Here is a 6,000-nt window from a genome sequence, read left to right on the forward strand (position 1 = left end):
ATATTAGTAAGGGCAGTATGTTTTTTAAAGTTTATTGGTCCCATTTTTTGTTTTTTACATTTACATAAAAAGTAATGGGTTTATTGCAGCATCTTCATACCCTGAGTATTCTTATTAAATCACTCATTACTCATCCTTTCCACATTTTGTATGCAGTCTCCTTCTGGTTGATTCTCTTTTCCCTTCTGTTTCAATGTCATATGAATTACATTCTTCATCTCTTTTAAGATCATTTCCTTCTCTCTTATGATCCCTTATATTTTCATGACCTATAAACATATAAATGCAAACACATACATATGCACAAATATTTATAATTTAAAATCTAAGTTTTTGCTTTTCTAGGTTGGTTCTCCTTCACAGGCTGGCTTCAAAATGCTGTAAAATAATCTTTTTGTACATAATATGCTTCACTATAATTGGTTTAAGAAAAAGTTGAATTTTCAGTACAGAGAAAATGCTAGGAAGAGGAATGGCAGAGTTGTGAGAAAACACCAGGGATACACAATAAGCAGCATGGGCTTCACAAAGTAAAGGTAACCAAGCCACAATAATGAACATTCATTAAAAGATATGGGTTAATTTAAGTTATAAGAACTAATTAAAATAAACACATCTAAGCTATCAGCCAAGATTTCATAATTAATAAGAAGTCTCTGTGCCATGATATGGGAACTGGCTGGTAGGACAGAGGAAGATTTGCAGCATATGGCACCCAATGTGGGGCCATGTATATCTACATAAGGCCGGAAATAGCTTTCCAGAGAGAGAGAATAAGAGAGATAGAGAGAGAAAGAGAGAGAACTTGCAAACATGATCTCCTGGAAGCCATGGTCTCTCAGATAGGCTCAGCACTAGTGGTTTACAGAGGCATGCCTCTTTTAAGAGGCTCTGCTACTAAGCACTTGAATGGGGTCCATGAGCATCAGGCAGCGCTCTACTTGGTGGCATGAGACTAGGTAGAAATGCTTGCAGCAGCATGGACCCAGAAACTTCCCAATGTTGGGACAGTAAACATGGCTCTGGTCAGTACCTCCACAATTAGGCTAGAATCTCATAAAACTAAGTAGGTGGAGCTAGCTACCAGCACGCCATGAGTGAAGCTACATTCTAAGATTTTTCTCCTGCAGACAGAAAAGGTTACATATAGGCATTAAACAAGTTCAGATGGAAAATAACCTCTAAACAAGATGCAGTGTCTTTAAAAATGTTTGTAGACATAAGGAAAAATGGTATAGACACTTATAAAAAATAAGTAATTTAAAAATAATAGAGAAAATTCTTTAAAGAAAGAATAAGTCACATAGAGATATGAAATACACAGGGAGTCTGATCCTGTATTATTATTATTGTTACTGTGCAGTCTAAATTTTTTATTGCTTATAAGCAAATGACAGCTGCTGCAAGACAGGACCATGAAAGGAATTTCTAAAATAAACAAGTCTGGAAACTTTAAGAATGCCTTAACTCTAAAATTAAAATCAAAAAAGTCTTGCTTTGGGGAAGAGGTTATGATTTTGTTTCTACAGAAAACAAAAGGCTATGGATTTGCTTAAGTTTGATAGATGTCAAATTTGATAGGCGAAGACCCCCTGAAAGTCTGCTTACAGATTTAAAGAAATAAACTTAAAATAACTACAAGATAGTTAACGTGTATTTTACGTGCTTGAACAAACAGTGAAGACACATCTTTGGCAGGTTTATATACAATACACAGCCCATACTTGTGTTAATACAGTTATGTATGTTACCTTACAAAGTGTGTGTTTTTAAAGAAAGGGGATAAGACACCAATGAAAATGGATGATCCAGGTGATCCAACCTCTCAGAGTGCCTCTGTTGCAATTTGCTCAGAATTCTGCATCCAGAACAGCCTCAAGGCTGATGGCTGAGATGGTCCAGCCTCACAGACTATTCTAACCAGGATTTGACCATTATCCTATTTTCTCATTCCCCAAAGATGCCATTACCTACAGGCAACAAAAAGCAGTTTAGAGAACACAATGCCTACATTCCTAAGAGGTGGAGTGGGTGTTTTTGGTCATTTGTTGGGCCATGGATATTTGTCATCACTTGGAGGGTTACAAATTGTTACTGGTTATGGTCATAGAGAAAGCTAAATGAAGGAGATTAGATTCAAGTATCTCTTTCTGAAGGGAAAAGGGGAAGTATAATATAAAAATGATGGGATAAAAGGGTGCATTATTGAGTTTACTTTTAAACAACCACTGCCTCAAATATTTTACATTGGTATAAATTTCTGTATATTGATATAAATTTAAGGCTATTTTTGTTTTACTGAATTAAGTTTCCATTATTGTTTGGGGTATTGTTCTTATACAGCTTATTAAATGTAATGTATAACTAAGAAATGCAGATTAGTAGTCATCTATAATAATCAAACTTGTAGTCATATTGGGTATATTTTCAAGGTTAAGCCTATACATTTAGATAGATGGTTTTCAAACACTTCAAAGATTTACAGAATATCACATTTAAGATTGAATGACTTGAGGCTTTTCAGGATAGTGAGACATGTCTGCTCCTAGCAGCACCAACTTACTTAAGAAAATATACTGGGCATTGAAGAAATCCCTTCTGGAGTCTCATTTCATTGTGGCAAGGTTAGCCACTGGGCTAAGAAACTGTTCTTGCCTTGACTCCTGACAGTATGCTGTAAATACTGCATAAGCAGGTCACAAAGGAAAAAGACTGCCAAACTTTGCCAATATAAAGGAGGACGGTAAAGATAGATGCCCCAACATTGAAGAGGATCTTGAGTGACTGTCCAGACAGCCAGAAGTCTCGAATTCTATAGGTCTGAAAGCAGCTTGCACTGCACTTCCTGATTACTAAGATTCTAGTATATCCTGCTGGGGTCTTTGATGGAATTGAAGAATAGTTCAGTTTTCCTTAGTTATAATAGAAGATAAATTAGTACAAAACTTTAGACTCATCAAGAGAGGATATATAAAGAGTACTTTCTCTAAATTTGCCAAATACAAAAGAACTGGACGTTTTAAATATAATTCTTATAGGATAATTGTTCTTCCTGTATAGAGTTTTATTTTTTAAAAGTTAATACCTTGCTTTTCTATTTCGATAATACCTGATAACTGTTCTTATTGTATATAGCTTTACTATGTTAGAGTTATTTTTTTTCCTTTTTATTTAGATGAAAAGGGGGAAATGCTGTAAAATAGTCTTTTATGTACTTTTAATATGTGTCACTGATTTGTTTGATAAAATGGTGAATGGTCAATAACTAGTTAGAACTTTCAGGACAGTGAGAATGCTAGGGAGAAGAAGAGCAGAGTTGAGAAGAGACACCATGGATGCAAAGCAAGCAGCATGGGCTTCACAAAGTAAAGGTAATTACCATGTAAAGAAATGTAGATTAAAAGATATGGTTAATTTAAGTTATAATAACTAGGTAGAACAAATCTAAGCTATTTGCCTAGCTTTCGTAATTAATAAGAAGTCTCTTTGTCAAGATCTGAGAGCTTAGTGGCTGTTCAGATAAAGACTCACAACATCAAACCTATGATCCCTCAAATTCTGTTGAAGCTGTTTCTCTCTTCAACATACCTCTTTCTTCCTTCTCAAATGCCCCTTCCTACCCTTTTCCAGGTTTTTCATCCATACACAGCCTATGTTTTCTCTTTCTCCTTTTCTTTTCCTTATTCTTCCTTTCATCTCTTTCCTTTATCCCCTTTCCTTTCCTTTTGTTGCCTTGTCTTCCTGCCTCTTTCACAAATCTCTATGTAATCTTGCTTGTTACCTGACTTTTATTCCCAATGAATTGTTATTCTTTCAACAGAAGCTATATATCTCCTGCTTTCTCCCCTATCTTGGAAGAAGACAAAATACACATTTCATCTCTCCATCTTGCTCTACACCCAGAACTGGCCCTCATTCTTCACCCATTTTCCCATCTTTTTTTAAAGTTGTTTCTTTTCTTTTTTAACTTTTATTTATTATGTTATAAATAATACCAATCAGATTTCCACTTCCTCCCCTCCTTCCACTTCCCTCCCGCTCCCCCCTCACACCTTTCTCCCCACCCCCACCCCCAGTTCTAAGAGAGGGCAAGGTACTCTGCCCTGTGGGAAGTCCAAGGCCCTCCCCCCTACATCCAGGCTTAGGAAGGTATGCATCCATATAGAATTGGATCCCAAAAAGCCAGTACATGCAGTAGAGACAAATCCTAGTGCCATTATCATTGGCTTCTCAGTCTGTCCCAATTGTCAGCCACATTCAGAGGGTCCAGTTTGATCCCATGCTCGTTCAGTCCCAGTCTAGCTGGAGTTGGTGAGCTCCCATTAGCTGAGGCACACTGTCTCAGTGGGTGGTGCAGCCCCTCTTGGTTCTGACTTCCTTTCTCATAGTCTCCCTCCTTCCAATCTCCAACTGGACCTTGGGAGTTCAGTCCAGTGCTCTGATGTAGGTCTCTGTCTCTATCTCCATCCATTGGCTAATGAAGGTTCTATGGTGATATTCAAGACAGTTGTCAGTCTGACTACGGGACAAGGCCAGTTTAGGCACCCTCACCTCCATTGCCCAGGGTCTTAGCTGGAGTCATACCTGCGGACTCCTGGGAACCCCTCCAGAGCCAAGCCTCTTGCCAAACTCAAAATGGCTCCCTCAATTAAGATTATCAAACCTACAAATATATGTGTTATAACCTTTTGTGAAATTGTTCTTTTCATTTATGCTACTTACTTAGGATTCAGTGAGCATACAGACAATATCCTGGAGAGATATAGCTCAGTGGAAACCATCCTACTGCTTCCAGCCTCTCCCCCAGGTCTTCAGCCTTAAACACTTACTGCAAATGAAGTAGAGAAATAAGCACTAGGCAGCCTGAGAATTTTCTGTGAATGAAGTGAAGGGAGGCCCCAGATAGGGTTATACAGAGGGTGCACTATCCACTCCTCTCCCACTGCACTGCTAGTCAAGTCCTGCTCTTCACCAGGACAGCCCTGGCCGGGAATGTAGAAGGGGGAGCTACCAATGGGAAAACTCAACTTACCTAGTTTGTAAAAAAACAACATAGAAGGACCAGCTGGGCTGTCACCTCTTCCCTGTGGGAACTCATCTTCCCAGCCACATCTGCCAGAGTTCTCTGTATAATCCCAGTCTCATCCACAGGAGCAAACTACAGTTAAAGAGTCTGTGTTCAGCAAAAGGATGACGCTGTGTCAGGCACCCAGTGATCTCCACCGCTTTGGGAAGTTCATGGGAGCCTCTGCACCTATTCTGTGCCTTGGGAGCCTCCATAGAGGACAAGGTGCTGTTGTACAAATTAAGCATGCATAGAAAAGTGCTCTGAGCACATGAATTAAACCAGACGTATGATTTCCAACATGCTGGCAAAACAAGTTCACCCACAAGGCAACCAGCACTGATCACACTCAAATATAGCAAAACACACTTGAACTTTGTCAGTCCTATGTTTTGAGATGAAACAAGGCCCTCAGCCCTTACAGGATGTAAAGTGATGATGTGAGTGACAGCTAATGCATCATACAAAAACACTAACTGTGAACTTGCATCTTCATGATATCCTTAAAATGAGAAGGGAATCGACAGAAACCAGAAACCTAACAACATATTATACTGTTTTCACAAACTGAAAAGACAACAGACAGGGACAAGTGTGTCTGCACCATTGCCAGCAGCAGAAAATGTAAGTTCAAGCTTGTACAAGGCAGGTACAAAAATTATTTCTCAATATGTTCTATAAGAACCATGAAGGTTCAAAATAAAAATAACGGAAGAACTATTTCAAAATATGATCATACATACGTATATGATCATATATACATAAAAATCTAAATGAATTATTGTGTTTACATGTATAAGTTATTATTAATTCATATTAAATTATATTCAAACTTTCTGTGGTGGTCTCCTTTCTCTCTTTGTCTGTCTTCCTAAGTGGTGAATATAAAGATAAATAGAACCATACACATAGAGATAAAATAACCAAATACTAGG

Source organism: Microtus oregoni, unplaced genomic scaffold (genome assembly GCF_018167655.1).
Source record: "Microtus oregoni isolate MIOR12 unplaced genomic scaffold, Mior012 000029F_ref0000214, whole genome shotgun sequence".
NCBI lineage: Eukaryota > Metazoa > Chordata > Mammalia > Rodentia > Cricetidae > Microtus > Microtus oregoni.